Genomic DNA, 10,860 nt, shown 5'->3' on the forward strand with positions numbered 1-10,860 from the left:
CTTCTCGACGAAAACAGGAAGCTTCGGACAAACACAATCATCGGTGAGGATATACACACGCACACGTGTGCACTTATATGTATATACTCGACAACATTGGGCAAATTTTACTCGAATAACGCGAAACATTATTCATCAATCACTCTTGTCATCCGCTCATCAGATTTGTAATGAACGAGACTCCGTTGAACAATTACTCTTGTGAAATTGATTACTTATGAGATTCATTTACTTAAATAATTATTCAAGTGCCCAACACTGTTCTTAAAGAGAGGAGCATTTTTAAACGTTGCTATCTGCTGTCGTCCTCTCTTCTGTTATCGTTAACTTAATCCTAATCCGTTCCTCATTTGTTCCAGCTGATGTTATTATCAAATTGGTAGTAAACGATAAAAAGGCAATGTAATACAAAAATATATAAATTGAAATTGACAATAAGTAACTGTGGACTACCATTGAAACCAATAAATCAAATCCTTATACATTTATACATATGTGTACTTATGTAATTTTATAAAATCTCGAGACTTTGGACATGGTATGAGAAAACTTTTATTCAAATAACTAGTCAGAGAAAACGGATGAGGTTTAAGACGTGGTCTCGCTTGGTGACTGATCTTGATTTTAAGAGATTTACGTTCCACAAACGTAAGACTTCTTAAGGATCTCAAATCTTGTCGAATATTGATCACTCACCGAGGAGTACCAGGATTTTAAATGTTCATTTTTTAATTTTTCTGAAATATATAAATGGTTGTATTTAGAACGTCCCTGGACAAGAATGCTATTCACAAATCAGGATATTTCATGAATAAATCCTAAATGCAATAAAAAATACGTTCCACAAATATAAATATTTATTGAAATTAGCAAAATGAGAACAGAAAAAAGAAATTTATTTCATTCATCAAATTCTGTTATTATCATTTCATAATTACTATACATTTACGTATTTCTTTTTCTATTCATGCTTCATTAATGATATAATACTGGTAGTGGGCATAAAGCATAAATGAAATAGAGAAATGTCCGCATGAAACGTGACTATTTTCCTAACGCCGATACCTCTCGAACAAGGATGTCTCGTTAGAATGGATATACTTTAACCATGAATATTTCTTGCGGAAGAGAATGTATCCCTGAAACGCGAATATATCCTGTAAGCGACGCGTCATTATCGTGAATGTAGTTCGAACATGAATAATACGTCTTGAACCTGAATACCTCTTCTACATAGATATTCGGCGAGCACTGAGCAATTGAGCATACTTAAAACAAGGACGTTCCACAAACATAAATTCTGCTCTTCTTAGATAAAATGTATCACCAATTTCGTTATCATCCATTTTGAAACATTTATGCATCTTTTCAATTGAAGTTGTTATTGAACTAATTTAAATAACCTAATTTACTTATTTTAACGTAAATAGTTTTTCTATGAAACATCACTTTTCTTCGACGTCCGAAGTATTGATTATGATAATTAAACTGAACAGATCAAAATTCTGAATTTACTTATTTCTCAACTCGAACGTTCAATTGCTGCCACGTGAACTATGTATAATAAAACAACATCCAACGAGTCGTCGGAATTCTCCCTCTTGTTGCATCGAAAACCGCGACGATAGTAAGGGAAATAAATTAATTTTGTCTTTTTTTTACGATATAAGCATTTGAAGCTGGATGTATTAGAGCATGATATAAGGATTGATTCCATGATACAGTTGGAAATTGACAGGGGATGCAATAGTAAATGAAAATGGAAAGAAAATATAGATCACGACTACTTGAAGTTGACTGTAGTCTTTTAAGACTTAAGTAATGAAATAAATACTGTAGCTTATGCACTAAACTAAACATAGCGACGTGTATTTACATTTCTTACAATCGTTGTTTAATATTTAAGAGTGCAAAAATTGCTGAATATTAAATAAAATATTGTTATTAAACAATATTTAAATGGCTAAATAAATATGATGCATTTTCCAAACCTTTCGACAATATTCACAGATGTTCAACATAAGAAAACAGATTCAAATTTAGACTTCTCTTCTCCAATCGCATCAGTAAAAGCATGAATTTACATAAACGTCTAGAGTCCGGCGAACAGCCACCGGACAAGAGAATCTGATCTGCAAAGTAAATCTCCCCGTTCGCGTTCCGTTGTCACGCGATTCCACGAAGGATTCCCCATCGCGGTGAAACGCGGGATCGTTAGCCGTGACTCCGGACACGATGTTCGTCAATCTCCGTCGCGGACGTCGATCTCCAAGTTCGCGACTGGCTCCTTCCACGAATATTGATCACTCACCGAGGAGTACCAGGATTTTAAATGTTCATTTTTTAATTTTTCTGAAATATATAAATGGTTGTATTTAGAACGTCCCTGGACAAGAATGCTATTCACAAATCAGGATATTTCATGAATAAATCCTAAATGCAATAAAAAATACGTTCCACAAATATAAATATTTATTGAAATTAGCAAAATGAGAACAGAAAAAAGAAATTTATTTCATTCATCAAATTCTGTTATTATCATTTCATAATTACTATACATTTACGTATTTCTTTTTCTATTCATGCTTCATTAATGATATAATACTGGTAGTGGGCATAAAGCATAAATGAAATAGAGAAATGTCCGCATGAAACGTGACTATTTTCCTAACGCCGATACCTCTCGAACAAGGATGTCTCGTTAGAATGGATATACTTTAACCATGAATATTTCTTGCGGAAGAGAATGTATCCCTGAAACGCGAATATATCCTGTAAGCGACGCGTCATTATCGTGAATGTAGTTCGAACATGAATAATACGTCTTGAACCTGAATACCTCTTCTACATAGATATTCGGCGAGCACTGAGCATACTTAAAACAAGGACGTTCCACAAACATAAATTCTGCTCTTCTTAGATAAAATGTATCACCAATTTCGTTATCATCCATTTTGAAACATTTATGCATCTTTTCAATTGAAGTTGTTATTGAACTAATTTAAATAACCTAATTTACTTATTTTAACGTAAATAGTTTTTCTATGAAACATCACTTTTCTTCGACGTCCGAAGTATTGATTATGATAATTAAACTGAACAGATCAAAATTCTGAATTTACTTATTTCTCAACTCGAACGTTCAATTGCTGCCACGTGAACTATGTATAATAAAACAACATCCAACGAGTCGTCGGAATTCTCCCTCTTGTTGCATCGAAAACCGCGACGATAGTAAGGGAAATAAATTAATTTTGTCTTTTTTTTACGATATAAGCATTTGAAGCTGGATGTATTAGAGCATGATATAAGGATTGATTCCATGATACAGTTGGAAATTGACAGGGGATGCAATAGTAAATGAAAATGGAAAGAAAATATAGATCACGACTACTTGAAGTTGACTGTAGTCTTTTAAGACTTAAGTAATGAAATAAATACTGTAGCTTATGCACTAAACTAAACATAGCGACGTGTATTTACATTTCTTACAATCGTTGTTTAATATTTAAGAGTGCAAAAATTGCTGAATATTAAATAAAATATTGTTATTAAACAATATTTAAATGGCTAAATAAATATGATGCATTTTCCAAACCTTTCGACAATATTCACAGATGTTCAACATAAGAAAACAGATTCAAATTTAGACTTCTCTTCTCCAATCGCATCAGTAAAAGCATGAATTTACATAAACGTCTAGAGTCCGGCGAACAGCCACCGGACAAGAGAATCTGATCTGCAAAGTAAATCTCCCCGTTCGCGTTCCGTTGTCACGCGATTCCACGAAGGATTCCCCATCGCGGTGAAACGCGGGATCGTTAGCCGTGACTCCGGACACGATGTTCGTCAATCTCCGTCGCGGACGTCGATCTCCAAGTTCGCGACTGGCTCCTTCCGCGTAGCCGTAATTCGTTCGGTAGAGGAGAAGCCATAGGCTCGGGGAATTAGGGTCGCGCTGTCGAAGATTGGCCGATTTCGATTAACTCGAAGAAGGCAGAAACCGGCGGTGAACGACAAACATGGGGGTGGACAGTGAGAGGAGTCGGGGCAACGGTAAAAATTTCGAGGAATTCTTTTCCGTCTTTAAACGGTCGTCGCGGGCTACGTGCAACTAGGTACTAGCAATCCCAGTATAACGCATTACATTCTTCGCGAATAAGAAACGAAAAAACTATATAAATAACGAAATTAAAAGAATGAAAATCAGACAGTCTTATTTTACAAGTATTATATTAAATACTTCGTATGTCTTTGCACTTTACTGTCTGTTATTTATTAATCGATACCTACTATCATTTTCAAAATTCGACACATAGTTCTAAGTTTCAATAATTGATTTCTGTAATTACTCATTTAATTTCGTAAGTGTTAACAATCGTCATCTTCATCTTGACCAACCAAGTACCTTTTAAAACTTTGTTTGCTTCCTTTCATAAAAAAAGATCTCCATTTAGAAAAATAAATTTGTACACATTTTATGATACGATTTGAAAAGAATGAAATGGTTATACGTGAATTGCGTGTACACGCATCATTCGCTCGCATGATCAAAACCGAACGAAATGTCTCTCTTTTTTTCATTATTGATTTTCAACTTTCCTTTCTCTCCGCCTTTCGTTTTCGTCGACTAATATAAAACAGCACTCACACACACCTCGCGCACTCTCTTCTAAGTAGTCTCATTTTTACTTTTTATTGCTTTTAAATTCCGTATCGAAGACGCAAAACGGCTCGTACCAGCCCGGTAATAAGTAAAACGTCATGTGGAGAATGATGCGCGATGGGGAAGGTTGATGTATTGTTAGGATTAAAATGGGGAGCGGAAGGTGGGATAAATGGGAAGTCTTTCTTTTCCATGTTTAAGGGTTGTCGAGGATTCAAGGGGAGCGTAGGGAGAACACTCATGTAGGAAACTTTCGTTACATAAATATAGTAAACGTTGACACCATGTAACGTATGTAAAAATGGTAGATTGTTAGCATATTAATTGTTTATATCTTTATCATATTATACTTTTTATATTCTGATTTTGTGTCTGTATGTGTGTATGTATTTCTGACTGTGTCTACCTACGTGGATGTGATACTAATAATTGGAAGTACCTCTGTAACGTTATAATTGATACACTTTATCATCATCCACTCTTAATATGTACGAGTGTTCTTGTTCTGTATCGGTGTGCACGAGAATTTAACCGATATTTTCTTACTTTTTTAGGCCTTAGTCAATGCCATCGTGCAAGAACGTGCCTCACAGATCGTATATCCCTTATTCATCTTCTCAAATTGCAAATCCCTTTATCGATTATTCCAAAAACTGGCCTAAACAAATAATACATCAGGATGTATAAAAATTATCATATCAAAAAATACAACGTCGCATAGATCAAAATTTTGATTATATACAAAGTTGACCGTGAAGCTTTTTTTCGCTAAATGGAACTTGGTACTAAAGAGATTCGATCGGAAATGTTTTAATGATGCAGTCCAATGGAGACGATAACCGGTAGCAGAAATAATAGCATTAAATTCGTTGTGCGACGGTATCACCATAGGGAGGGTAAAACTAAAATCCTCTTAGTTCTCTGTCGGGGTAGAGATTTAGAGAGATTTCAAAGCTTGATGCTCAGAGTTATTAATTTCGAAATCCTGTGGAAACGGTCGGTGGTGGACTTGAAGTTTCACCGTAACCTTGACAAGGAAAATTCCCAAACAAAAGCGTCAGCCGGGACGTAACGAGTTACGTGATGGATGAACAAAAAGCACCGAATTGACAAGCATAATTAAGCGTAAATCGTCAAAGGATTTTCACGAGAATGGAAAATTTTGTAGACAGATTGTAGATGAGTAGTACAAAGATTTTACAAGGTATCAAGGTATCAAGAATAATTAGAAAACCGAATAATAATAGCAGAATTAAACAATCATTTTCATTCTTTAAATAGAAAATTAACAATTTACTACACTTAGGTTGAGTTATAACGTTTTAAAAATATTGTTACTTAAGATTAATAAAATATAAAATACTGCAATGTGTACTGTAACATAAAACGAAAGTTAGATTTTTAAATCAGTGTTGCAAATCAAAAAAACATAGCAAGAAAATATCGACCTAATATAGTTGCCATCGAGGAGAGGCAGCCTGTACTTCTCCATTACCGTGTAATAAGTTCACTCGCGTAAAAATATAATCCGATAGCACCCTCGGTCTATATATAGCCGGAAATCGCATCGTTCGAACCCCGGCAATTAATAACGGAGTCCCCGGTGCAGTGCAGCGTCGATCATTAAGCGGCGAGACTAATTGGTGCCGCCCGAACGACAGTCGCTTCGCGTGCAATGTGAAAATTCGTCCAGAAAATACGCGACCATTTCTCTGCATGCTCGTAGGACAAAATCAAGTACAATTTGCGTGGATTATTTAAATATATATAATAATTATCCGGTGAAATTAAAATTAGAGAAAGAGGAACTAATACAGGAGAAACTGAGAAAAGTGAATTTTTTAACAACACCAAGTCACTTATGGATATACAGGGTGTCGTACAACCAAATACAGACTGATTCTACATGAAAAAATAAGTCGAAAATATAGAATAAAATTTGTCGTTTCTGAAAAAATCGACTTTAAGTTCGCCCGGTACATTCGACCTAGTCTTAATCCAACAGATTTCACTGTAGACCGTCTATATCCTTATTAACCATCACCACATTTGTGAACTTAGAATTGCACTTAAAAATTTAATCAGAAAAACACAACTATGAACCGCAAAGAAAAAGATATAGGCGTGTTCTTTGCGTTACTTATTGCTTCGTGACACACGATATTTTCAACAACTATATCATTCTTAAACTCTCGTTAATGATTTGATTTTCAATATCGACAAATTTCATACACCGTTCATATGTATTATAAGGTAAAAGATTAATTCGATTTTGCGTTTGATTATCAACGGTTTTATAATATAATTGGCAAATGTAGATCTCCGTCGATTTTCTCTTTCTTTTATACTAGAAAAATACTTATATGTATATTGTCATACTGTTAGAACCTATAACATGCATAAATACTTGTGGATATTGTCCAGAATACGATAAAATTATTCGAGCGACACTGGTGCGATTGTGAGCGGTACTGCATCGGAACGAATATTTGACTGAAAAATCGGTGAGCCGTATACAGGCATGTCTCTCTATCGATTGACTTTTCGGTAAATAACTCGGGTATTAGGGGAGGGGCGCAAATGCAACGGCGCAATATCGTTTGGCAGCCTTTTAGAAGAAAATTGGATTCCCGTATAAAACTGCTGACGAAATTCCTCGTCAGGTTATAAATGTTAATTATGAATAAGTGATGATCCAGAGTAATTTCGATAATGGGAATTTGTCAAAACAAAAATCACAGAAAAGCGGTTAAGATTATCAACACATCTAATAGTAATAACATAATCAAATTTATATTAGATACGTATAAGAGCTGTATGACGAAAATATAATTTTAAAGAAGATAGTTGTAAAAATCTATTTATAAATTTATACAGAAAATGAAAAAAAGAACACGAAACTTCAAGATATCCATGTGCAATATAAAATATCGACATCAAAAGCACAAGATATAACAAATAACAAAGCTTTAGGGACAGATTTCAATTACCAATTATCCGAGGATCACGATCTCGTGAAACGGCTTCACGAACGATGGGCAATAAAAATTCGCGCGCCATAGAAAACCGACACACGAAGGGGCCACCTTAAGGGGATGAAGCGTGTACTTGTTTGCATAGCACTCGAAAACTCGTATGAGGATGATGTGCATATGCGCTCTTCTCCTTCCCTTTTGTTTCTCGTGTTTCTCGTTTCGTGTCCATACGTGTGTAACCATGTACATGTGTGTGTATCATCCGTGGGAAAAAGAATTCGATCAAACATTACGAAGACCTACCTAAAAATCGTTACCAAAGTTTTATTAAAACCAGAAATTATTTCGTGTTATTCAAAATGGGATTCGAAATTTAAATAACAAATACAAAAATAAAAGTGTCTATCGTTTCGAGTGGTTTTCATTATGTCAATTCATTTGTACATTGTTTTATATCCCGTGCATTATTTCCAAATTTTCAATTGTACAGCAATATGAAATGATTAAGTGATCTGAACATAAAATATTGATAAAGAAATTATATCAATTTAAATGAAATCACTCATTGCTTTATCTCCTATCCACTTTTTTTTAAAGCCTTTCAGCTAATTTTATACATGTTGTATTTGAGTCAAAATTTTTCAACTGGGGTAGCATGTGTCTGATTTTAAAGTGTGGTTTTTAATTACGATAATCAGTCGAAAAGCTATGCGCATAATATCATAATAATGTACGACATATTATATATATATACGTATGTAAATAAATATATATATACAAGATAACGTTAAATATATATATATATCATGTATGCTATATATATAATATATATACTATATATTTTTTACGTGTATATCACCTTATATCTGCACAAAAATCGATCATTTAGCCATTACGTTCGCTAGGTTTTTTTCTGTTTTTTTTTTTCGAGTGCGAAAAATGAGTGAGCGAGCGAGCGATTTGGGAGATACGAAAACTCTCCAATTCTCTACTTACTAGTGAATGTTGTTACGACGACGTCGACAATTGCGTTGCGATGTACCTCGGTCGAAATATTCGTTTACCACCCTATACGCTCCGCGTCTACAAAGATGAACAGTCTGTGTTTAGAAGTATGCGAATTCATCGAAACAAGCAGCTCGTCGTTAATAAGTACGTAGTTGGTGCGACGACAGACTTTTATCGATGTGAACATTCTTGATTTATCTTAATTGTATAATAAATAATGCATAAAAGCAGAGAGAATTATAACAGATGTAATATTAGAGCGACAAGAGTATACTACTTTTTTTATTTATTATTACTGAATTATGTCATTGATAAGTTTCAAGTAGACACGCAATGATTTGTGTTGGCAAACTAATAAGTAAGGACATTTCATTAAATCCAAAACAAATGATATTTGGATTCACGTTTATTCAAACACTTTCCGCTTGTTTCAATGAACGTTACATGCTTCAGAAGTTTGACATCAACTTTCCAAGACGCCCTCCATGTATTATATCTACATACACAATTGTTTCTATCTCTCTATCTCTCTCCGCGTGTTTCTCTTTCATTCATGGTCGCCGCGAACTTCTAGCTGTCCTAACTCTGTCATTTTCCTCTATTTAAGCCACTTCAGGCTCTTATGTTTTTCTACCACCCTAGCATCACGGATAGGTCATTACCTCGTTCATCGCAAAATCATCGAGTTATTCTACTTTTTCAATCTCCACTCTCTCTCTCTCTTTCTCTATCTGTCTGTCTGTCTCTCTCTCTCTCTTTCGTTCTCTAACAGTTTTCTGACACTGTTCCTTAACATACGCTATTAGTAAATACGAAATATAACGAATCTGTCAGCGCCTTCCTTCACTCACCCTTTTTTTCTCTCTTGTCTGTCGTACATACGACCTTACTTAAATAACTAGGCTATAGGAGCGTTGGGCAGTTACGTGGCATAATTTTCTCTTTTTCCCACCATTTTCTCCCTTTATTCCGCTATTCTTGTGCTTCGTCCTCTGTCATTTTTTTGTCATTTTTCTTTTTAATTACTTTATAGCAACGGAACGCTTGCCGCGATCATAGTCCAGTAGCATCTGTTTTCTTACTACGACATCTTCTCTCTGATGTCTGATTTATTCGACTCTATTCTCCTTCCCAGCCTCAGTCTGATTTATTTCTGTGCCTTACCCTTACAATTACTTTTGGTTTCTTTGCCATTGCTTTTGTAGTTACGGTATATTTGTTTTCCGATACGGACAAATTTTATCATATACTTTATCTCATCTTTTTATGGATTTTGAAAATTGATTATCAGTACATAATAACGATATGATTATAAATTAATTCTCTAAGGGCCAATTAACTTTTGTAGATGAAAAACATAGAATGGGTCAATTTCACCTTTTCCTAACTCAATTGACACTCTCCCTGTTACACGTTCTCGTCGGTTTGTTTAAAACGCACCTTTAAGCCGTGACGAGGGCAGTCGAGTGAAGTGACGGAAAAATGTGTAAGTACCGAATACGGGATCGTGGCTCGGTTTTTTGGCTACTCAGCCGTCATTCAGTTCTGGCAACCGGCAAACGAACGGATTTATCGGTAAACGAATTCTTGCCGTTCGGGTCGCTTTCCACGAGCCGGCCCATCTCTCTCTCTCTTTCTCTTTCTCCTTCTCTCTCTCTCACTATTTCCATGAGGGAACCTACATCCGCAGACTCGTTTCACAGCTGACTTCGCTCGTTGTGCACCAAAACCGACTGGTAATCGTCCGGATCAATCGTTCACCGATTAATCACGAGGATTTTCCGCAATTCTGACAACGATTAATTAGTACTTTCGATGATTTAAATTAAAATCAATGAAATATGAAATAAATAAATAAATGTTTTGATTCATAATTCACAATTCTGGATAATTATAGTTTGGAACACATTTTAGAATAAACGGAATCGAAAAAACGTAACAAAAGACTTATAAGAGCGTGCTAATGAAACGAACATAAGACGAGAGAGAGAAAGAGAAAACATGAGGTACAAAATGCTGATAGATTAAAATAACCTCCAGTCGATTGAATTAAAGTAATTGAAAAGCGAGCAACAGAAACCAATAATCAGATAAAAACATCGGGACGTTGATCGGTCGTTATGTTTTCTCACAAAACTTACAATTCCTCTCCCTCATAGAGTCAATTTTCCGTGTACAAAAAGAAATATTAGCCACACCTCTTTTATTGCT

Source organism: Ceratina calcarata, unplaced genomic scaffold, assembly GCF_001652005.2.
Source record: "Ceratina calcarata isolate Rehan_Ccalc_2016 unplaced genomic scaffold, ASM165200v1 scaffold132, whole genome shotgun sequence".
Taxonomy (NCBI): Eukaryota; Metazoa; Arthropoda; class Insecta; order Hymenoptera; family Apidae; genus Ceratina; species Ceratina calcarata.